Below are 22,637 nucleotides of genomic sequence, written 5' to 3'. Positions count from 1 at the left end.
ATTGTAAATTGAACATTGTATTCAACCATTTTCCATTTGTCTTTCTCGAAAAGAAATTGAATAAATTATTAAACAATTCCGTATCCACTACCTCAGTTTCACTGTTTCTATTTGTATTACATCTTCGTCGTAGACGGCGGAGTTGCTGAGAAAGTCACACGCTTCTCGTGCTTGTAATCGATTCCACCGGTGATTTTTCTCAATTTTCAGGGGACTTCCCGAAAACGACCGGCTTTTTCAGTAGAGGCGGGCATTCTTTCGCCAGTCAAATAGTTCTTAAAAGTTAAGTAATATTTCTTACCAATTTGGACGAAGGAATTTCTGTGATTGTCCTTTCTGGAATCTATGCTGGATGGTGAATCGAATGCATACACTTTTGTCAATCAGCTGTATCAAATTAAAAAATCTTTTGAATGAAATTGGCATTCACCCCGTATCTACCCGTTCATGGCTGACAATGTACGTCGTCGAGAAAACTCTTACAAAAGAGACACTTTTTAACCTTTGATGCTTGATATCATTTCTATAAACAAGGTTTGGTCAATGTCTTTGCCCCGGTTTGTTAGAAACAATAGCTCGCCGGAATGTGTTAATATCTTCGTCCGATAGCTATTGTCCTTTTAAAAGATATTGAGGTTGTTATACGGTTAAACTCTGTAGAATGGTAACGTTGCCTCACTGTTTTTCTTTATTGTAATTTATTGTATATAGCTTTCCGAAAACGGCAACTCGGTATCGCTTCTCGGCCTTTTGGCTAAGATCATGTGTAGTATCTGTTCTTTTCAGCTTAATATCTGAAACGCGATTCACCGAATCGCTTGTATATTAAACTGATTTTTGAACTTAGGCCATGGAATAGGGGCTTGCTCCGTCCTGGCCACGGGTTGGCCCGGTATTGCAGTACCTCCGGGATCGGCCCACCCCTCAAGGGGTTAATAAAATACCAAAGAAAGAATGTTACTTTTCCTCCACCTGAATTACGCTGTTTTTCTTACTTTTTTTTTTCTTGTAGGGGGGGGGGGGAGCTCTTTCTTTCATTGTAAATTGAACATTGTATTCAACCATTTTCCATTTGTCTTTCTCGAAAAGAAATTGAATAAATTATTAAACAATTCCGTATCCACTACCTCAGTTTCACTGTTTCTATTTGTATTACATCTTCGTCGTAGACGGCGGAGTTGCTGAGAAAGTCACACGCTTCTCGTGCTTGTAATCGATTCCACCGGTGATTTTTCTCAATTTTCAGGGGACTTCCCGAAAACGACCGGCTTTTTCAGTAGAGGCGGGCATTCTTTCGCCAGTCAAATAGTTCTTAAAAGTTAAGTAATATTTCTTACCAATTTGGACGAAGGAATTTCTGTGATTGTCCTTTCTGGAATCTATGCTGGATGGTGAATCGAATGCATACACTTTTGTCAATCAGCTGTATCAAATTAAAAAATCTTTTGAATGAAATTGGCATTCACCCCGTATCTACCCGTTCATGGCTGACAATGTACGTCGTCGAGAAAACTCTTACAAAAGAGACACTTTTTAACCTTTGATGCTTGATATCATTTCTATAAACAAGGTTTGGTCAATGTCTTTGCCCCGGTTTGTTAGAAACAATAGCTCGCCGGAATGTGTTAATATCTTCGTCCGATAGCTATTGTCCTTTTAAAAGATATTGAGGTTGTTATACGGTTAAACTCTGTAGAATGGTAACGTTGCCTCACTGTTTTTCTTTATTGTAATTTATTGTATATAGCTTTCCGAAAACGGCAACTCGGTATCGCTTCTCGGCCTTTTGGCTAAGATCATGTGTAGTATCTGTTCTTTTCAGCTTAATATCTGAAACGCGATTCACCGAATCGCTTGTATATTAAACTGATTTTTGAACTTAGGCCATGGAATAGGGGCTTGCTCCGTCCTGGCCACGGGTTGGCCCGGTATTGCAGTACCTCCGGGATCGGCCCACCCCTCAAGGGGTTAATAAAATACCAAAGAAAGAATGTTACTTTTCCTCCACCTGAATTACGCTGTTTTTCTTACTTTTTTTTTTCTTGTAGGGGGGGGGGGGGAGCTCTTTCTTTCATTGTAAATTGAACATTGTATTCAACCATTTTCCATTTGTCTTTCTCGAAAAGAAATTGAATAAATTATTAAACAATTCCGTATCCACTACCTCAGTTTCACTGTTTCTATTTGTATTACATCTTCGTCGTAGACGGCGGAGTTGCTGAGAAAGTCACACGCTTCTCGTGCTTGTAATCGATTCCACCGGTGATTTTTCTCAATTTTCAGGGGACTTCCCGAAAACGACCGGCTTTTTCAGTAGAGGCGGGCATTCTTTCGCCAGTCAAATAGTTCTTAAAAGTTAAGTAATATTTCTTACCAATTTGGACGAAGGAATTTCTGTGATTGTCCTTTCTGGAATCTATGCTGGATGGTGAATCGAATGCATACACTTTTGTCAATCAGCTGTATCAAATTAAAAAATCTTTTGAATGAAATTGGCATTCACCCCGTATCTACCCGTTCATGGCTGACAATGTACGTCGTCGAGAAAACTCTTACAAAAGAGACACTTTTTAACCTTTGATGCTTGATATCATTTCTATAAACAAGGTTTGGTCAATGTCTTTGCCCCGGTTTGTTAGAAACAATAGCTCGCCGGAATGTGTTAATATCTTCGTCCGATAGCTATTGTCCTTTTAAAAGATATTGAGGTTGTTATACGGTTAAACTCTGTAGAATGGTAACGTTGCCTCACTGTTTTTCTTTATTGTAATTTATTGTATATAGCTTTCCGAAAACGGCAACTCGGTATCGCTTCTCGGCCTTTTGGCTAAGATCATGTGTAGTATCTGTTCTTTTCAGCTTAATATCTGAAACGCGATTCACCGAATCGCTTGTATATTAAACTGATTTTTGAACTTAGGCCATGGAATAGGGGCTTGCTCCGTCCTGGCCACGGGTTGGCCCGGTATTGCAGTACCTCCGGGATCGGCCCACCCCTCAAGGGGTTAATAAAATACCAAAGAAAGAATGTTACTTTTCCTCCACCTGAATTACGCTGTTTTTCTTACTTTTTTTTTTCTTGTAGGGGGGGGGGGGAGCTCTTTCTTTCATTGTAAATTGAACATTGTATTCAACCATTTTCCATTTGTCTTTCTCGAAAAGAAATTGAATAAATTATTAAACAATTCCGTATCCACTACCTCAGTTTCACTGTTTCTATTTGTATTACATCTTCGTCGTAGACGGCGGAGTTGCTGAGAAAGTCACACGCTTCTCGTGCTTGTAATCGATTCCACCGGTGATTTTTCTCAATTTTCAGGGGACTTCCCGAAAACGACCGGCTTTTTCAGTAGAGGCGGGCATTCTTTCGCCAGTCAAATAGTTCTTAAAAGTTAAGTAATATTTCTTACCAATTTGGACGAAGGAATTTCTGTGATTGTCCTTTCTGGAATCTATGCTGGATGGTGAATCGAATGCATACACTTTTGTCAATCAGCTGTATCAAATTAAAAAATCTTTTGAATGAAATTGGCATTCACCCCGTATCTACCCGTTCATGGCTGACAATGTACGTCGTCGAGAAAACTCTTACAAAAGAGACACTTTTTAACCTTTGATGCTTGATATCATTTCTATAAACAAGGTTTGGTCAATGTCTTTGCCCCGGTTTGTTAGAAACAATAGCTCGCCGGAATGTGTTAATATCTTCGTCCGATAGCTATTGTCCTTTTAAAAGATATTGAGGTTGTTATACGGTTAAACTCTGTAGAATGGTAACGTTGCCTCACTGTTTTTCTTTATTGTAATTTATTGTATATAGCTTTCCGAAAACGGCAACTCGGTATCGCTTCTCGGCCTTTTGGCTAAGATCATGTGTAGTATCTGTTCTTTTCAGCTTAATATCTGAAACGCGATTCACCGAATCGCTTGTATATTAAACTGATTTTTGAACTTAGGCCATGGAATAGGGGCTTGCTCCGTCCTGGCCACGGGTTGGCCCGGTATTGCAGTACCTCCGGGATCGGCCCACCCCTCAAGGGGTTAATAAAATACCAAAGAAAGAATGTTACTTTTCCTCCACCTGAATTACGCTGTTTTTCTTACTTTTTTTTTTCTTGTAGGGGGGGGGGGGAGCTCTTTCTTTCATTGTAAATTGAACATTGTATTCAACCATTTTCCATTTGTCTTTCTCGAAAAGAAATTGAATAAATTATTAAACAATTCCGTATCCACTACCTCAGTTTCACTGTTTCTATTTGTATTACATCTTCGTCGTAGACGGCGGAGTTGCTGAGAAAGTCACACGCTTCTCGTGCTTGTAATCGATTCCACCGGTGATTTTTCTCAATTTTCAGGGGACTTCCCGAAAACGACCGGCTTTTTCAGTAGAGGCGGGCATTCTTTCGCCAGTCAAATAGTTCTTAAAAGTTAAGTAATATTTCTTACCAATTTGGACGAAGGAATTTCTGTGATTGTCCTTTCTGGAATCTATGCTGGATGGTGAATCGAATGCATACACTTTTGTCAATCAGCTGTATCAAATTAAAAAATCTTTTGAATGAAATTGGCATTCACCCCGTATCTACCCGTTCATGGCTGACAATGTACGTCGTCGAGAAAACTCTTACAAAAGAGACACTTTTTAACCTTTGATGCTTGATATCATTTCTATAAACAAGGTTTGGTCAATGTCTTTGCCCCGGTTTGTTAGAAACAATAGCTCGCCGGAATGTGTTAATATCTTCGTCCGATAGCTATTGTCCTTTTAAAAGATATTGAGGTTGTTATACGGTTAAACTCTGTAGAATGGTAACGTTGCCTCACTGTTTTTCTTTATTGTAATTTATTGTATATAGCTTTCCGAAAACGGCAACTCGGTATCGCTTCTCGGCCTTTTGGCTAAGATCATGTGTAGTATCTGTTCTTTTCAGCTTAATATCTGAAACGCGATTCACCGAATCGCTTGTATATTAAACTGATTTTTGAACTTAGGCCATGGAATAGGGGCTTGCTCCGTCCTGGCCACGGGTTGGCCCGGTATTGCAGTACCTCCGGGATCGGCCCACCCCTCAAGGGGTTAATAAAATACCAAAGAAAGAATGTTACTTTTCCTCCACCTGAATTACGCTGTTTTTCTTACTTTTTTTTTTCTTGTAGGGGGGGGGGGGAGCTCTTTCTTTCATTGTAAATTGAACATTGTATTCAACCATTTTCCATTTGTCTTTCTCGAAAAGAAATTGAATAAATTATTAAACAATTCCGTATCCACTACCTCAGTTTCACTGTTTCTATTTGTATTACATCTTCGTCGTAGACGGCGGAGTTGCTGAGAAAGTCACACGCTTCTCGTGCTTGTAATCGATTCCACCGGTGATTTTTCTCAATTTTCAGGGGACTTCCCGAAAACGACCGGCTTTTTCAGTAGAGGCGGGCATTCTTTCGCCAGTCAAATAGTTCTTAAAAGTTAAGTAATATTTCTTACCAATTTGGACGAAGGAATTTCTGTGATTGTCCTTTCTGGAATCTATGCTGGATGGTGAATCGAATGCATACACTTTTGTCAATCAGCTGTATCAAATTAAAAAATCTTTTGAATGAAATTGGCATTCACCCCGTATCTACCCGTTCATGGCTGACAATGTACGTCGTCGAGAAAACTCTTACAAAAGAGACACTTTTTAACCTTTGATGCTTGATATCATTTCTATAAACAAGGTTTGGTCAATGTCTTTGCCCCGGTTTGTTAGAAACAATAGCTCGCCGGAATGTGTTAATATCTTCGTCCGATAGCTATTGTCCTTTTAAAAGATATTGAGGTTGTTATACGGTTAAACTCTGTAGAATGGTAACGTTGCCTCACTGTTTTTCTTTATTGTAATTTATTGTATATAGCTTTCCGAAAACGGCAACTCGGTATCGCTTCTCGGCCTTTTGGCTAAGATCATGTGTAGTATCTGTTCTTTTCAGCTTAATATCTGAAACGCGATTCACCGAATCGCTTGTATATTAAACTGATTTTTGAACTTAGGCCATGGAATAGGGGCTTGCTCCGTCCTGGCCACGGGTTGGCCCGGTATTGCAGTACCTCCGGGATCGGCCCACCCCTCAAGGGGTTAATAAAATACCAAAGAAAGAATGTTACTTTTCCTCCACCTGAATTACGCTGTTTTTCTTACTTTTTTTTTTCTTGTAGGGGGGGGGGGGAGCTCTTTCTTTCATTGTAAATTGAACATTGTATTCAACCATTTTCCATTTGTCTTTCTCGAAAAGAAATTGAATAAATTATTAAACAATTCCGTATCCACTACCTCAGTTTCACTGTTTCTATTTGTATTACATCTTCGTCGTAGACGGCGGAGTTGCTGAGAAAGTCACACGCTTCTCGTGCTTGTAATCGATTCCACCGGTGATTTTTCTCAATTTTCAGGGGACTTCCCGAAAACGACCGGCTTTTTCAGTAGAGGCGGGCATTCTTTCGCCAGTCAAATAGTTCTTAAAAGTTAAGTAATATTTCTTACCAATTTGGACGAAGGAATTTCTGTGATTGTCCTTTCTGGAATCTATGCTGGATGGTGAATCGAATGCATACACTTTTGTCAATCAGCTGTATCAAATTAAAAAATCTTTTGAATGAAATTGGCATTCACCCCGTATCTACCCGTTCATGGCTGACAATGTACGTCGTCGAGAAAACTCTTACAAAAGAGACACTTTTTAACCTTTGATGCTTGATATCATTTCTATAAACAAGGTTTGGTCAATGTCTTTGCCCCGGTTTGTTAGAAACAATAGCTCGCCGGAATGTGTTAATATCTTCGTCCGATAGCTATTGTCCTTTTAAAAGATATTGAGGTTGTTATACGGTTAAACTCTGTAGAATGGTAACGTTGCCTCACTGTTTTTCTTTATTGTAATTTATTGTATATAGCTTTCCGAAAACGGCAACTCGGTATCGCTTCTCGGCCTTTTGGCTAAGATCATGTGTAGTATCTGTTCTTTTCAGCTTAATATCTGAAACGCGATTCACCGAATCGCTTGTATATTAAACTGATTTTTGAACTTAGGCCATGGAATAGGGGCTTGCTCCGTCCTGGCCACGGGTTGGCCCGGTATTGCAGTACCTCCGGGATCGGCCCACCCCTCAAGGGGTTAATAAAATACCAAAGAAAGAATGTTACTTTTCCTCCACCTGAATTACGCTGTTTTTCTTACTTTTTTTTTTCTTGTAGGGGGGGGGGGGAGCTCTTTCTTTCATTGTAAATTGAACATTGTATTCAACCATTTTCCATTTGTCTTTCTCGAAAAGAAATTGAATAAATTATTAAACAATTCCGTATCCACTACCTCAGTTTCACTGTTTCTATTTGTATTACATCTTCGTCGTAGACGGCGGAGTTGCTGAGAAAGTCACACGCTTCTCGTGCTTGTAATCGATTCCACCGGTGATTTTTCTCAATTTTCAGGGGACTTCCCGAAAACGACCGGCTTTTTCAGTAGAGGCGGGCATTCTTTCGCCAGTCAAATAGTTCTTAAAAGTTAAGTAATATTTCTTACCAATTTGGACGAAGGAATTTCTGTGATTGTCCTTTCTGGAATCTATGCTGGATGGTGAATCGAATGCATACACTTTTGTCAATCAGCTGTATCAAATTAAAAAATCTTTTGAATGAAATTGGCATTCACCCCGTATCTACCCGTTCATGGCTGACAATGTACGTCGTCGAGAAAACTCTTACAAAAGAGACACTTTTTAACCTTTGATGCTTGATATCATTTCTATAAACAAGGTTTGGTCAATGTCTTTGCCCCGGTTTGTTAGAAACAATAGCTCGCCGGAATGTGTTAATATCTTCGTCCGATAGCTATTGTCCTTTTAAAAGATATTGAGGTTGTTATACGGTTAAACTCTGTAGAATGGTAACGTTGCCTCACTGTTTTTCTTTATTGTAATTTATTGTATATAGCTTTCCGAAAACGGCAACTCGGTATCGCTTCTCGGCCTTTTGGCTAAGATCATGTGTAGTATCTGTTCTTTTCAGCTTAATATCTGAAACGCGATTCACCGAATCGCTTGTATATTAAACTGATTTTTGAACTTAGGCCATGGAATAGGGGCTTGCTCCGTCCTGGCCACGGGTTGGCCCGGTATTGCAGTACCTCCGGGATCGGCCCACCCCTCAAGGGGTTAATAAAATACCAAAGAAAGAATGTTACTTTTCCTCCACCTGAATTACGCTGTTTTTCTTACTTTTTTTTTTCTTGTAGGGGGGGGGGGGAGCTCTTTCTTTCATTGTAAATTGAACATTGTATTCAACCATTTTCCATTTGTCTTTCTCGAAAAGAAATTGAATAAATTATTAAACAATTCCGTATCCACTACCTCAGTTTCACTGTTTCTATTTGTATTACATCTTCGTCGTAGACGGCGGAGTTGCTGAGAAAGTCACACGCTTCTCGTGCTTGTAATCGATTCCACCGGTGATTTTTCTCAATTTTCAGGGGACTTCCCGAAAACGACCGGCTTTTTCAGTAGAGGCGGGCATTCTTTCGCCAGTCAAATAGTTCTTAAAAGTTAAGTAATATTTCTTACCAATTTGGACGAAGGAATTTCTGTGATTGTCCTTTCTGGAATCTATGCTGGATGGTGAATCGAATGCATACACTTTTGTCAATCAGCTGTATCAAATTAAAAAATCTTTTGAATGAAATTGGCATTCACCCCGTATCTACCCGTTCATGGCTGACAATGTACGTCGTCGAGAAAACTCTTACAAAAGAGACACTTTTTAACCTTTGATGCTTGATATCATTTCTATAAACAAGGTTTGGTCAATGTCTTTGCCCCGGTTTGTTAGAAACAATAGCTCGCCGGAATGTGTTAATATCTTCGTCCGATAGCTATTGTCCTTTTAAAAGATATTGAGGTTGTTATACGGTTAAACTCTGTAGAATGGTAACGTTGCCTCACTGTTTTTCTTTATTGTAATTTATTGTATATAGCTTTCCGAAAACGGCAACTCGGTATCGCTTCTCGGCCTTTTGGCTAAGATCATGTGTAGTATCTGTTCTTTTCAGCTTAATATCTGAAACGCGATTCACCGAATCGCTTGTATATTAAACTGATTTTTGAACTTAGGCCATGGAATAGGGGCTTGCTCCGTCCTGGCCACGGGTTGGCCCGGTATTGCAGTACCTCCGGGATCGGCCCACCCCTCAAGGGGTTAATAAAATACCAAAGAAAGAATGTTACTTTTCCTCCACCTGAATTACGCTGTTTTTCTTACTTTTTTTTTTCTTGTAGGGGGGGGGGGGAGCTCTTTCTTTCATTGTAAATTGAACATTGTATTCAACCATTTTCCATTTGTCTTTCTCGAAAAGAAATTGAATAAATTATTAAACAATTCCGTATCCACTACCTCAGTTTCACTGTTTCTATTTGTATTACATCTTCGTCGTAGACGGCGGAGTTGCTGAGAAAGTCACACGCTTCTCGTGCTTGTAATCGATTCCACCGGTGATTTTTCTCAATTTTCAGGGGACTTCCCGAAAACGACCGGCTTTTTCAGTAGAGGCGGGCATTCTTTCGCCAGTCAAATAGTTCTTAAAAGTTAAGTAATATTTCTTACCAATTTGGACGAAGGAATTTCTGTGATTGTCCTTTCTGGAATCTATGCTGGATGGTGAATCGAATGCATACACTTTTGTCAATCAGCTGTATCAAATTAAAAAATCTTTTGAATGAAATTGGCATTCACCCCGTATCTACCCGTTCATGGCTGACAATGTACGTCGTCGAGAAAACTCTTACAAAAGAGACACTTTTTAACCTTTGATGCTTGATATCATTTCTATAAACAAGGTTTGGTCAATGTCTTTGCCCCGGTTTGTTAGAAACAATAGCTCGCCGGAATGTGTTAATATCTTCGTCCGATAGCTATTGTCCTTTTAAAAGATATTGAGGTTGTTATACGGTTAAACTCTGTAGAATGGTAACGTTGCCTCACTGTTTTTCTTTATTGTAATTTATTGTATATAGCTTTCCGAAAACGGCAACTCGGTATCGCTTCTCGGCCTTTTGGCTAAGATCATGTGTAGTATCTGTTCTTTTCAGCTTAATATCTGAAACGCGATTCACCGAATCGCTTGTATATTAAACTGATTTTTGAACTTAGGCCATGGAATAGGGGCTTGCTCCGTCCTGGCCACGGGTTGGCCCGGTATTGCAGTACCTCCGGGATCGGCCCACCCCTCAAGGGGTTAATAAAATACCAAAGAAAGAATGTTACTTTTCCTCCACCTGAATTACGCTGTTTTTCTTACTTTTTTTTTTCTTGTAGGGGGGGGGGGGGAGCTCTTTCTTTCATTGTAAATTGAACATTGTATTCAACCATTTTCCATTTGTCTTTCTCGAAAAGAAATTGAATAAATTATTAAACAATTCCGTATCCACTACCTCAGTTTCACTGTTTCTATTTGTATTACATCTTCGTCGTAGACGGCGGAGTTGCTGAGAAAGTCACACGCTTCTCGTGCTTGTAATCGATTCCACCGGTGATTTTTCTCAATTTTCAGGGGACTTCCCGAAAACGACCGGCTTTTTCAGTAGAGGCGGGCATTCTTTCGCCAGTCAAATAGTTCTTAAAAGTTAAGTAATATTTCTTACCAATTTGGACGAAGGAATTTCTGTGATTGTCCTTTCTGGAATCTATGCTGGATGGTGAATCGAATGCATACACTTTTGTCAATCAGCTGTATCAAATTAAAAAATCTTTTGAATGAAATTGGCATTCACCCCGTATCTACCCGTTCATGGCTGACAATGTACGTCGTCGAGAAAACTCTTACAAAAGAGACACTTTTTAACCTTTGATGCTTGATATCATTTCTATAAACAAGGTTTGGTCAATGTCTTTGCCCCGGTTTGTTAGAAACAATAGCTCGCCGGAATGTGTTAATATCTTCGTCCGATAGCTATTGTCCTTTTAAAAGATATTGAGGTTGTTATACGGTTAAACTCTGTAGAATGGTAACGTTGCCTCACTGTTTTTCTTTATTGTAATTTATTGTATATAGCTTTCCGAAAACGGCAACTCGGTATCGCTTCTCGGCCTTTTGGCTAAGATCATGTGTAGTATCTGTTCTTTTCAGCTTAATATCTGAAACGCGATTCACCGAATCGCTTGTATATTAAACTGATTTTTGAACTTAGGCCATGGAATAGGGGCTTGCTCCGTCCTGGCCACGGGTTGGCCCGGTATTGCAGTACCTCCGGGATCGGCCCACCCCTCAAGGGGTTAATAAAATACCAAAGAAAGAATGTTACTTTTCCTCCACCTGAATTACGCTGTTTTTCTTACTTTTTTTTTTCTTGTAGGGGGGGGGGGGAGCTCTTTCTTTCATTGTAAATTGAACATTGTATTCAACCATTTTCCATTTGTCTTTCTCGAAAAGAAATTGAATAAATTATTAAACAATTCCGTATCCACTACCTCAGTTTCACTGTTTCTATTTGTATTACATCTTCGTCGTAGACGGCGGAGTTGCTGAGAAAGTCACACGCTTCTCGTGCTTGTAATCGATTCCACCGGTGATTTTTCTCAATTTTCAGGGGACTTCCCGAAAACGACCGGCTTTTTCAGTAGAGGCGGGCATTCTTTCGCCAGTCAAATAGTTCTTAAAAGTTAAGTAATATTTCTTACCAATTTGGACGAAGGAATTTCTGTGATTGTCCTTTCTGGAATCTATGCTGGATGGTGAATCGAATGCATACACTTTTGTCAATCAGCTGTATCAAATTAAAAAATCTTTTGAATGAAATTGGCATTCACCCCGTATCTACCCGTTCATGGCTGACAATGTACGTCGTCGAGAAAACTCTTACAAAAGAGACACTTTTTAACCTTTGATGCTTGATATCATTTCTATAAACAAGGTTTGGTCAATGTCTTTGCCCCGGTTTGTTAGAAACAATAGCTCGCCGGAATGTGTTAATATCTTCGTCCGATAGCTATTGTCCTTTTAAAAGATATTGAGGTTGTTATACGGTTAAACTCTGTAGAATGGTAACGTTGCCTCACTGTTTTTCTTTATTGTAATTTATTGTATATAGCTTTCCGAAAACGGCAACTCGGTATCGCTTCTCGGCCTTTTGGCTAAGATCATGTGTAGTATCTGTTCTTTTCAGCTTAATATCTGAAACGCGATTCACCGAATCGCTTGTATATTAAACTGATTTTTGAACTTAGGCCATGGAATAGGGGCTTGCTCCGTCCTGGCCACGGGTTGGCCCGGTATTGCAGTACCTCCGGGATCGGCCCACCCCTCAAGGGGTTAATAAAATACCAAAGAAAGAATGTTACTTTTCCTCCACCTGAATTACGCTGTTTTTCTTACTTTTTTTTTTCTTGTAGGGGGGGGGGGGAGCTCTTTCTTTCATTGTAAATTGAACATTGTATTCAACCATTTTCCATTTGTCTTTCTCGAAAAGAAATTGAATAAATTATTAAACAATTCCGTATCCACTACCTCAGTTTCACTGTTTCTATTTGTATTACATCTTCGTCGTAGACGGCGGAGTTGCTGAGAAAGTCACACGCTTCTCGTGCTTGTAATCGATTCCACCGGTGATTTTTCTCAATTTTCAGGGGACTTCCCGAAAACGACCGGCTTTTTCAGTAGAGGCGGGCATTCTTTCGCCAGTCAAATAGTTCTTAAAAGTTAAGTAATATTTCTTACCAATTTGGACGAAGGAATTTCTGTGATTGTCCTTTCTGGAATCTATGCTGGATGGTGAATCGAATGCATACACTTTTGTCAATCAGCTGTATCAAATTAAAAAATCTTTTGAATGAAATTGGCATTCACCCCGTATCTACCCGTTCATGGCTGACAATGTACGTCGTCGAGAAAACTCTTACAAAAGAGACACTTTTTAACCTTTGATGCTTGATATCATTTCTATAAACAAGGTTTGGTCAATGTCTTTGCCCCGGTTTGTTAGAAACAATAGCTCGCCGGAATGTGTTAATATCTTCGTCCGATAGCTATTGTCCTTTTAAAAGATATTGAGGTTGTTATACGGTTAAACTCTGTAGAATGGTAACGTTGCCTCACTGTTTTTCTTTATTGTAATTTATTGTATATAGCTTTCCGAAAACGGCAACTCGGTATCGCTTCTCGGCCTTTTGGCTAAGATCATGTGTAGTATCTGTTCTTTTCAGCTTAATATCTGAAACGCGATTCACCGAATCGCTTGTATATTAAACTGATTTTTGAACTTAGGCCATGGAATAGGGGCTTGCTCCGTCCTGGCCACGGGTTGGCCCGGTATTGCAGTACCTCCGGGATCGGCCCACCCCTCAAGGGGTTAATAAAATACCAAAGAAAGAATGTTACTTTTCCTCCACCTGAATTACGCTGTTTTTCTTACTTTTTTTTTTCTTGTAGGGGGGGGGGGGAGCTCTTTCTTTCATTGTAAATTGAACATTGTATTCAACCATTTTCCATTTGTCTTTCTCGAAAAGAAATTGAATAAATTATTAAACAATTCCGTATCCACTACCTCAGTTTCACTGTTTCTATTTGTATTACATCTTCGTCGTAGACGGCGGAGTTGCTGAGAAAGTCACACGCTTCTCGTGCTTGTAATCGATTCCACCGGTGATTTTTCTCAATTTTCAGGGGACTTCCCGAAAACGACCGGCTTTTTCAGTAGAGGCGGGCATTCTTTCGCCAGTCAAATAGTTCTTAAAAGTTAAGTAATATTTCTTACCAATTTGGACGAAGGAATTTCTGTGATTGTCCTTTCTGGAATCTATGCTGGATGGTGAATCGAATGCATACACTTTTGTCAATCAGCTGTATCAAATTAAAAAATCTTTTGAATGAAATTGGCATTCACCCCGTATCTACCCGTTCATGGCTGACAATGTACGTCGTCGAGAAAACTCTTACAAAAGAGACACTTTTTAACCTTTGATGCTTGATATCATTTCTATAAACAAGGTTTGGTCAATGTCTTTGCCCCGGTTTGTTAGAAACAATAGCTCGCCGGAATGTGTTAATATCTTCGTCCGATAGCTATTGTCCTTTTAAAAGATATTGAGGTTGTTATACGGTTAAACTCTGTAGAATGGTAACGTTGCCTCACTGTTTTTCTTTATTGTAATTTATTGTATATAGCTTTCCGAAAACGGCAACTCGGTATCGCTTCTCGGCCTTTTGGCTAAGATCATGTGTAGTATCTGTTCTTTTCAGCTTAATATCTGAAACGCGATTCACCGAATCGCTTGTATATTAAACTGATTTTTGAACTTAGGCCATGGAATAGGGGCTTGCTCCGTCCTGGCCACGGGTTGGCCCGGTATTGCAGTACCTCCGGGATCGGCCCACCCCTCAAGGGGTTAATAAAATACCAAAGAAAGAATGTTACTTTTCCTCCACCTGAATTACGCTGTTTTTCTTACTTTTTTTTTTCTTGTAGGGGGGGGGGGGGAGCTCTTTCTTTCATTGTAAATTGAACATTGTATTCAACCATTTTCCATTTGTCTTTCTCGAAAAGAAATTGAATAAATTATTAAACAATTCCGTATCCACTACCTCAGTTTCACTGTTTCTATTTGTATTACATCTTCGTCGTAGACGGCGGAGTTGCTGAGAAAGTCACACGCTTCTCGTGCTTGTAATCGATTCCACCGGTGATTTTTCTCAATTTTCAGGGGACTTCCCGAAAACGACCGGCTTTTTCAGTAGAGGCGGGCATTCTTTCGCCAGTCAAATAGTTCTTAAAAGTTAAGTAATATTTCTTACCAATTTGGACGAAGGAATTTCTGTGATTGTCCTTTCTGGAATCTATGCTGGATGGTGAATCGAATGCATACACTTTTGTCAATCAGCTGTATCAAATTAAAAAATCTTTTGAATGAAATTGGCATTCACCCCGTATCTACCCGTTCATGGCTGACAATGTACGTCGTCGAGAAAACTCTTACAAAAGAGACACTTTTTAACCTTTGATGCTTGATATCATTTCTATAAACAAGGTTTGGTCAATGTCTTTGCCCCGGTTTGTTAGAAACAATAGCTCGCCGGAATGTGTTAATATCTTCGTCCGATAGCTATTGTCCTTTTAAAAGATATTGAGGTTGTTATACGGTTAAACTCTGTAGAATGGTAACGTTGCCTCACTGTTTTTCTTTATTGTAATTTATTGTATATAGCTTTCCGAAAACGGCAACTCGGTATCGCTTCTCGGCCTTTTGGCTAAGATCATGTGTAGTATCTGTTCTTTTCAGCTTAATATCTGAAACGCGATTCACCGAATCGCTTGTATATTAAACTGATTTTTGAACTTAGGCCATGGAATAGGGGCTTGCTCCGTCCTGGCCACGGGTTGGCCCGGTATTGCAGTACCTCCGGGATCGGCCCACCCCTCAAGGGGTTAATAAAATACCAAAGAAAGAATGTTACTTTTCCTCCACCTGAATTACGCTGTTTTTCTTACTTTTTTTTTTCTTGTAGGGGGGGGGGGGGAGCTCTTTCTTTCATTGTAAATTGAACATTGTATTCAACCATTTTCCATTTGTCTTTCTCGAAAAGAAATTGAATAAATTATTAAACAATTCCGTATCCACTACCTCAGTTTCACTGTTTCTATTTGTATTACATCTTCGTCGTAGACGGCGGAGTTGCTGAGAAAGTCACACGCTTCTCGTGCTTGTAATCGATTCCACCGGTGATTTTTCTCAATTTTCAGGGGACTTCCCGAAAACGACCGGCTTTTTCAGTAGAGGCGGGCATTCTTTCGCCAGTCAAATAGTTCTTAAAAGTTAAGTAATATTTCTTACCAATTTGGACGAAGGAATTTCTGTGATTGTCCTTTCTGGAATCTATGCTGGATGGTGAATCGAATGCATACACTTTTGTCAATCAGCTGTATCAAATTAAAAAATCTTTTGAATGAAATTGGCATTCACCCCGTATCTACCCGTTCATGGCTGACAATGTACGTCGTCGAGAAAACTCTTACAAAAGAGACACTTTTTAACCTTTGATGCTTGATATCATTTCTATAAACAAGGTTTGGTCAATGTCTTTGCCCCGGTTTGTTAGAAACAATAGCTCGCCGGAATGTGTTAATATCTTCGTCCGATAGCTATTGTCCTTTTAAAAGATATTGAGGTTGTTATACGGTTAAACTCTGTAGAATGGTAACGTTGCCTCACTGTTTTTCTTTATTGTAATTTATTGTATATAGCTTTCCGAAAACGGCAACTCGGTATCGCTTCTCGGCCTTTTGGCTAAGATCATGTGTAGTATCTGTTCTTTTCAGCTTAATATCTGAAACGCGATTCACCGAATCGCTTGTATATTAAACTGATTTTTGAACTTAGGCCATGGAATAGGGGCTTGCTCCGTCCTGGCCACGGGTTGGCCCGGTATTGCAGTACCTCCGGGATCGGCCCACCCCTCAAGGGGTTAATAAAATACCAAAGAAAGAATGTTACTTTTCCTCCACCTGAATTACGCTGTTTTTCTTACTTTTTTTTTTCTTGTAGGGGGGGGGGGGAGCTCTTTCTTTCATTGTAAATTGAACATTGTATTCAACCATTTTCCATTTGTCTTTCTCGAAAAGAAATTGAATAAATTATTAAACAATTCCGTATCCACTACCTCAGTTTCACTGTTTCTATTTGTATTACATCTTCGTCGTAGACGGCGGAGTTGCTGAGAAAGTCACACGCTTCTCGTGCTTGTAATCGATTCCACCGGTGATTTTTCTCAATTTTCAGGGGACTTCCCGAAAACGACCGGCTTTTTCAGTAGAGGCGGGCATTCTTTCGCCAGTCAAATAGTTCTTAAAAGTTAAGTAATATTTCTTACCAATTTGGACGAAGGAATTTCTGTGATTGTCCTTTCTGGAATCTATGCTGGATGGTGAATCGAATGCATACACTTTTGTCAATCAGCTGTATCAAATTAAAAAATCTTTTGAATGAAATTGGCATTCACCCCGTATCTACCCGTTCATGGCTGACAATGTACGTCGTCGAGAAAACTCTTACAAAAGAGACACTTTTTAACCTTTGATGCTTGATATCATTTCTATAAACAAGGTTTGGTCAATGTCTTTGCCCCGGTTTGTTAGAAACAATAGCTCGCCGGAATGTGTTAATATCTTCGTCCGATAGCTATTGTCCTTTTAAAAGATATTGAGGTTGTTATACGGTTAAACTCTGTAGAATGGTAACGTTGCCTCACTGTTTTTCTTTATTGTAATTTATTGTATATAGCTTTCCGAAAACGGCAACTCGGTATCGCTTCTCGGCCTTTTGGCTAAGATCATGTGTAGTATCTGTTCTTTTCAGCTTAATATCTGAAACGCGATTCACCGAATCGCTTGTATATTAAACTGATTTTTGAACTTAGGCCATGGAATAGGGGCTTGCTCCGTCCTGGCCACGGGTTGGCCCGGTATTGCAGTACCTCCGGGATCGGCCCACCCCTCAAGGGGTTAATAAAATACCAAAGAAAGAATGTTACTTTTCCTCCACCTGAATTACGCTGTTTTTCTTACTTTTTTTTTTCTTGTAGGGGGGGGGGGGAAGCTCTTTCTTTCATTGTAAATTGAACATTGTATTCAACCATTTTCCATTTGTCTTTCTCGAAAAGAAATTGAATAAATTATTAAACAATTCCGTATCCACTACCTCAGTTTCACTGTTTCTATTTGTATTACATCTTCGTCGTAGACGGCGGAGTTGCTGAGAAAGTCACACGCTTCTCGTGCTTGTAATCGATTCCACCGGTGATTTTTCTCAATTTTCAGGGGACTTCCCGAAAACGACCGGCTTTTTCAGTAGAGGCGGGCATTCTTTCGCCAGTCAAATAGTTCTTAAAAGTTAAGTAATATTTCTTACCAATTTGGACGAAGGAATTTCTGTGATTGTCCTTTCTGGAATCTATGCTGGATGGTGAATCGAATGCATACACTTTTGTCAATCAGCTGTATCAAATTAAAAAAATCTTTTGAATGAAATTGGCATTCACCCCGTATCTACCCGTTCATGGCTGACAATGTACGTCGTCGAGAAAACTCTTACAAAAGAGACACTTTTTAACCTTTGATGCTTGATATCATTTCTATAAACAAGGTTTGGTCAATGTCTTTGCCCCGGTTTGTTAGAAACAATAGCTCGCCGGAATGTGTTAATATCTTCGTCCGATAGCTATTGTCCTTTTAAAAGATATTGAGGTTGTTATACGGTTAAACTCTGTAGAATGGTAACGTTGCCTCACTGTTTTTCTTTATTGTAATTTATTGTATATAGCTTTCCGAAAACGGCAACTCGGTATCGCTTCTCGGCCTTTTGGCTAAGATCATGTGTAGTATCTGTTCTTTTCAGCTTAATATCTGAAACGCGATTCACCGAATCGCTTGTATATTAAACTGATTTTTGAACTTAGGCCATGGAATAGGGGCTTGCTCCGTCCTGGCCACGGGTTGGCCCGGTATTGCAGTACCTCCGGGATCGGCCCACCCCTCAAGGGGTTAATAAAATACCAAAGAAAGAATGTTACTTTTCCTCCACCTGAATTACGCTGTTTTTCTTACTTTTTTTTTTTCTTGTAGGGGGGGGGGGGAGCTCTTTCTTTCATTGTAAATTGAACATTGTATTCAACCATTTTCCATTTGTCTTTCTCGAAAAGAAATTGAATAAATTATTAAACAATTCCGTATCCACTACCTCAGTTTCACTGTTTCTATTTGTATTACATCTTCGTCGTAGACGGCGGAGTTGCTGAGAAAGTCACACGCTTCTCGTGCTTGTAATCGATTCCACCGGTGATTTTTCTCAATTTTCAGGGGACTTCCCGAAAACGACCGGCTTTTTCAGTAGAGGCGGGCATTCTTTCGCCAGTCAAATAGTTCTTAAAAGTTAAGTAATATTTCTTACCAATTTGGACGAAGGAATTTCTGTGATTGTCCTTTCTGGAATCTATGCTGGATGGTGAATCGAATGCATACACTTTTGTCAATCAGCTGTATCAAATTAAAAATCTTTTGAATGAAATTGGCATTCACCCCGTATCTACCCGTTCATGGCTGACAATGTACGTCGTCGAGAAAACTCTTACAAAAGAGACACTTTTTAACCTTTTGATGCTTGATATCATTTCTATAAACAAGGTTTGGTCAATGTCTTTGCCCCGGTTTGTTAGAAACAATAGCTCGCCGGAATGTGTTAATATCTTCGTCCGATAGCTATTGTCCTTTTAAAAGATATTGAGGTTGTTATACGGTTAAACTCTGTAGAATGGTAACGTTGCCTCACTGTTTTTCTTTATTGTAATTTATTGTATATAGCTTTCCGAAAACGGCAACTCGGTATCGCTTCTCGGCCTTTTGGCTAAGATCATGTGTAGTATCTGTTCTTTTCAGCTTAATATCTGAAACGCGATTCACCGAATCGCTTGTATATTAAACTGATTTTTGAACTTAGGCCATGGAATAGGGGCTTGCTCCGTCCTGGCCACGGGTTGGCCCGGTATTGCAGTACCTCCGGGATCGGCCCACCCCTCAAGGGGTTAATAAAATACCAAAGAAAGAATGTTACTTTTCCTCCACCTGAATTACGCTGTTTTTCTTACTTTTTTTTTTCTTGTAGGGGGGGGGGGGGAGCTCTTTCTTTCATTGTAAATTGAACATTGTATTCAACCATTTTCCATTTGTCTTTCTCGAAAAGAAATTGAATAAATTATTAAACAATTCCGTATCCACTACCTCAGTTTCACTGTTTCTATTTGTATTACATCTTCGTCGTAGACGGCGGAGTTGCTGAGAAAGTCACACGCTTCTCGTGCTTGTAATCGATTCCACCGGTGATTTTTCTCAATTTTCAGGGACTTCCCGAAAACGACCGGCTTTTCAGTAGAGGCGGGCATTCTTTCGCCAGTCAAATAGTTCTTAAAAGTTAAGTAATATTTCTTACCAATTTGGACGAAGGAATTTCTGTGATTGTCCTTTCTGGAATCTATGCTGGATGGTGAATCGAATGCATACACTTTTGTCAATCAGCTGTATCAAATTAAAAAATCTTTTGAATGAAATTGGCATTCACCCCGTATCTACCCCGTTCATGGCTGACAATGTACGTCGTCGAGAAAACTCTTACAAAAGAGACACTTTTTAACCTTTGATGCTTGATATCATTTCTATAAACAAGGTTTGGTCAATGTCTTTGCCCCGGTTTGTTAGAAACAATAGCTCGCCGGAATGTGTTAATATCTTCGTCCGATAGCTATTGTCCTTTTAAAAGATATTGAGGTTGTTATACGGTTAAACTCTGTAGAATGGTAACGTTGCCTCACTGTTTTTTCTTTATTGTAATTTATTGTATATAGCTTTCCGAAAACGGCAACTCGGTATCGCTTCTCGGCCTTTTGGCTAAGATCATGTGTAGTATCTGTTCTTTTCAGCTTAATATCTGAAACGCGATTCACCGAATCGCTTGTATATTAAACTGATTTTTGAACTTAGGCCATGGAATAGGGGCTTGCTCCGTCCTGGCCACGGGTTGGCCCGGTATTGCAGTACCTCCGGGATCGGCCCACCCCTCAAGGGGTTAATAAAATACCAAAGAAAGAATGTTACTTTTCCTCCACCTGAATTACGCTGTTTTTCTTACTTTTTTTTTCTTGTAGGGGGGGGGGGGAGCTCTTTCTTTCATTGTAAATTGAACATTGTATTCAACCATTTTCCATTTGTCTTTCTCGAAAAGAAATTGAATAAATTATTAAACAATTCCGTATCCACTACCTCAGTTTCACTGTTTCTATTTGTATTACATCTTCGTCGTAGACGGCGGAGTTGCTGAGAAAGTCACACGCTTCTCGTGCTTGTAATCGATTCCACCGGTGATTTTTCTCAATTTTCAGGGGACTTCCCGAAAACGACCGGCTTTTTCAGTAGAGGCGGGCATTCTTTCGCCAGTCAAATAGTTCTTAAAAGTTAAGTAATATTTCTTACCAATTTGGACGAAGGAATTTCTGTGATTGTCCTTTCTGGAATCTATGCTGGATGGTGAATCGAATGCATACACTTTTGTCAATCAGCTGTATCAAATTAAAAAATCTTTTGAATGAAATTGGCATTCACCCCGTATCTACCCGTTCATGGCTGACAATGTACGTCGTCGAGAAAACTCTTACAAAAGAGACACTTTTTAACCTTTGATGCTTGATATCATTTCTATAAACAAGGTTTGGTCAATGTCTTTGCCCCGGTTTGTTAGAAACAATAGCTCGCCGGAATGTGTTAATATCTTCGTCCGATAGCTATTGTCCTTTTAAAAGATATTGAGGTTGTTATACGGTTAAACTCTGTAGAATGGTAACGTTGCCTCACTGTTTTTCTTTATTGTAATTTATTGTATATAGCTTTCCGAAAACGGCAACTCGGTATCGCTTCTCGGCCTTTTGGCTAAGATCATGTGTAGTATCTGTTCTTTTCAGCTTAATATCTGAAACGCGATTCACCGAATCGCTTGTATATTAAACTGATTTTTGAACTTAGGCCATGGAATAGGGGCTTGCTCCGTCCTGGCACGGGTTGGCCCGGTATTGCAGTACCTCCGGGATCGGCCCACCCCTCAAGGGGTTAATAAAATACCAAAGAAAGAATGTTACTTTTCCTCCACCTGAATTACGCTGTTTTTCTTACTTTTTTTTTTCTTGTAGGGGGGGGGGGGGAGCTCTTTCTTTCATTGTAAATTGAACATTGTATTCAACCATTTTCCATTTGTCTTTCTCGAAAAGAAATTGAATAAATTATTAAACAATTCCGTATCCACTACCTCAGTTTCACTGTTTCTATTTGTATTACATCTTCGTCGTAGACGGCGGAGTTGCTGAGAAAGTCACACGCTTCTCGTGCTTGTAATCGATTCCACCGGTGATTTTTCTCAATTTTCAGGGGACTTCCCGAAAACGACCGGCTTTTTCAGTAGAGGCGGGCATTCTTTCGCCAGTCAAATAGTTCTTAAAAGTTAAGTAATATTTCTTACCAATTTGGACGAAGGAATTTCTGTGATTGTCCTTTCTGGAATCTATGCTGGATGGTGAATCGAATGCATACACTTTTGTCAATCAGCTGTATCAAATTAAAAAATCTTTTGAATGAAATTGGCATTCACCCCGTATCTACCCGTTCATGGCTGACAATGTACGTCGTCGAGAAAACTCTTACAAAAGAGACACTTTTTAACCTTTGATGCTTGATATCATTTCTATAAACAAGGTTTGGTCAATGTCTTTGCCCCGGTTTGTTAGAAACAATAGCTCGCCGGAATGTGTTAATATCTTCGTCCGATAGCTATTGTCCTTTTAAAAGATATTGAGGTTGTTATACGGTTAAACTCTGTAGAATGGTAACGTTGCCTCACTGTTTTTCTTTATTGTAATTTATTGTATATAGCTTTCCGAAAACGGCAACTCGGTATCGCTTCTCGGCCTTTTGGCTAAGATCATGTGTAGTATCTGTTCTTTTCAGCTTAATATCTGAAACGCGATTCACCGAATCGCTTGTATATTAAACTGATTTTTGAACTTAGGCCATGGAATAGGGGCTTGCTCCGTCA

The 22,637-nt window shown here is 39.5% G+C and overlaps 21 non-coding genes and 1 pseudogene across 21 annotated transcripts; all 22 read left to right on the top strand.

Annotated features, from left to right (window-relative positions):
- Positions 1 to 734: 734 nt before the first annotated feature.
- On the top strand, positions 735 to 926 carry LOC135155373 (U2 spliceosomal RNA). The gene has a single exon (XR_010294577.1). It is a non-coding gene; the product is annotated as a U2 spliceosomal RNA (small nuclear RNA).
- An 844-nt stretch (positions 927 to 1,770) lies between these two features.
- LOC135155372 (U2 spliceosomal RNA) lies at positions 1,771 to 1,962 on the top strand. Its single transcript, XR_010294576.1, has one exon. It is a non-coding gene; the product is annotated as a U2 spliceosomal RNA (small nuclear RNA).
- Positions 1,963 to 2,807: 845 nt separating this feature from the next.
- Positions 2,808 to 2,999, top strand: LOC135155371 (U2 spliceosomal RNA). The gene has a single exon (XR_010294575.1). It is a non-coding gene; the product is annotated as a U2 spliceosomal RNA (small nuclear RNA).
- An 844-nt stretch (positions 3,000 to 3,843) lies between these two features.
- LOC135155369 (U2 spliceosomal RNA) lies at positions 3,844 to 4,035 on the top strand. The gene has a single exon (XR_010294573.1). It is a non-coding gene; the product is annotated as a U2 spliceosomal RNA (small nuclear RNA).
- An 844-nt stretch (positions 4,036 to 4,879) lies between these two features.
- On the top strand, positions 4,880 to 5,071 carry LOC135155368 (U2 spliceosomal RNA). Its single transcript, XR_010294572.1, has one exon. It is a non-coding gene; the product is annotated as a U2 spliceosomal RNA (small nuclear RNA).
- An 844-nt stretch (positions 5,072 to 5,915) lies between these two features.
- On the top strand, positions 5,916 to 6,107 carry LOC135155367 (U2 spliceosomal RNA). Its single transcript, XR_010294571.1, has one exon. It is a non-coding gene; the product is annotated as a U2 spliceosomal RNA (small nuclear RNA).
- An 844-nt stretch (positions 6,108 to 6,951) lies between these two features.
- On the top strand, positions 6,952 to 7,143 carry LOC135155366 (U2 spliceosomal RNA). Its single transcript, XR_010294570.1, has one exon. It is a non-coding gene; the product is annotated as a U2 spliceosomal RNA (small nuclear RNA).
- An 844-nt stretch (positions 7,144 to 7,987) lies between these two features.
- Positions 7,988 to 8,179, top strand: LOC135155365 (U2 spliceosomal RNA). Its single transcript, XR_010294569.1, has one exon. It is a non-coding gene; the product is annotated as a U2 spliceosomal RNA (small nuclear RNA).
- An 844-nt stretch (positions 8,180 to 9,023) lies between these two features.
- Positions 9,024 to 9,215, top strand: LOC135155364 (U2 spliceosomal RNA). Its single transcript, XR_010294568.1, has one exon. It is a non-coding gene; the product is annotated as a U2 spliceosomal RNA (small nuclear RNA).
- Positions 9,216 to 10,059: 844 nt separating this feature from the next.
- On the top strand, positions 10,060 to 10,251 carry LOC135155363 (U2 spliceosomal RNA). The gene has a single exon (XR_010294567.1). It is a non-coding gene; the product is annotated as a U2 spliceosomal RNA (small nuclear RNA).
- An 845-nt stretch (positions 10,252 to 11,096) lies between these two features.
- Positions 11,097 to 11,288, top strand: LOC135155362 (U2 spliceosomal RNA). Its single transcript, XR_010294566.1, has one exon. It is a non-coding gene; the product is annotated as a U2 spliceosomal RNA (small nuclear RNA).
- Positions 11,289 to 12,132: 844 nt separating this feature from the next.
- On the top strand, positions 12,133 to 12,324 carry LOC135155361 (U2 spliceosomal RNA). The gene has a single exon (XR_010294565.1). It is a non-coding gene; the product is annotated as a U2 spliceosomal RNA (small nuclear RNA).
- An 844-nt stretch (positions 12,325 to 13,168) lies between these two features.
- Positions 13,169 to 13,360, top strand: LOC135155360 (U2 spliceosomal RNA). The gene has a single exon (XR_010294564.1). It is a non-coding gene; the product is annotated as a U2 spliceosomal RNA (small nuclear RNA).
- Positions 13,361 to 14,204: 844 nt separating this feature from the next.
- LOC135155358 (U2 spliceosomal RNA) lies at positions 14,205 to 14,396 on the top strand. The gene has a single exon (XR_010294562.1). It is a non-coding gene; the product is annotated as a U2 spliceosomal RNA (small nuclear RNA).
- An 845-nt stretch (positions 14,397 to 15,241) lies between these two features.
- LOC135155357 (U2 spliceosomal RNA) lies at positions 15,242 to 15,433 on the top strand. Its single transcript, XR_010294561.1, has one exon. It is a non-coding gene; the product is annotated as a U2 spliceosomal RNA (small nuclear RNA).
- An 845-nt stretch (positions 15,434 to 16,278) lies between these two features.
- On the top strand, positions 16,279 to 16,470 carry LOC135155355 (U2 spliceosomal RNA). Its single transcript, XR_010294560.1, has one exon. It is a non-coding gene; the product is annotated as a U2 spliceosomal RNA (small nuclear RNA).
- An 844-nt stretch (positions 16,471 to 17,314) lies between these two features.
- Positions 17,315 to 17,506, top strand: LOC135155354 (U2 spliceosomal RNA). The gene has a single exon (XR_010294559.1). It is a non-coding gene; the product is annotated as a U2 spliceosomal RNA (small nuclear RNA).
- An 846-nt stretch (positions 17,507 to 18,352) lies between these two features.
- On the top strand, positions 18,353 to 18,544 carry LOC135155353 (U2 spliceosomal RNA). The gene has a single exon (XR_010294558.1). It is a non-coding gene; the product is annotated as a U2 spliceosomal RNA (small nuclear RNA).
- An 845-nt stretch (positions 18,545 to 19,389) lies between these two features.
- Positions 19,390 to 19,581, top strand: LOC135155352 (U2 spliceosomal RNA). Its single transcript, XR_010294557.1, has one exon. It is a non-coding gene; the product is annotated as a U2 spliceosomal RNA (small nuclear RNA).
- An 845-nt stretch (positions 19,582 to 20,426) lies between these two features.
- On the top strand, positions 20,427 to 20,618 carry LOC135155351 (U2 spliceosomal RNA). The gene has a single exon (XR_010294556.1). It is a non-coding gene; the product is annotated as a U2 spliceosomal RNA (small nuclear RNA).
- An 843-nt stretch (positions 20,619 to 21,461) lies between these two features.
- Positions 21,462 to 21,652, top strand: LOC135155337 (U2 spliceosomal RNA). Its single transcript, XR_010294544.1, has one exon. It is a non-coding gene; the product is annotated as a U2 spliceosomal RNA (small nuclear RNA).
- An 845-nt stretch (positions 21,653 to 22,497) lies between these two features.
- LOC135155339 (U2 spliceosomal RNA) lies at positions 22,498 to 22,637 on the top strand (annotated as a pseudogene).

Source organism: Lytechinus pictus, chromosome 8 (genome assembly GCF_037042905.1).
Source record: "Lytechinus pictus isolate F3 Inbred chromosome 8, Lp3.0, whole genome shotgun sequence".
NCBI classification, from domain to species: domain Eukaryota; kingdom Metazoa; phylum Echinodermata; class Echinoidea; order Temnopleuroida; family Toxopneustidae; genus Lytechinus; species Lytechinus pictus.
This window is presented reverse-complemented; position numbering and strand designations above follow the sequence as displayed.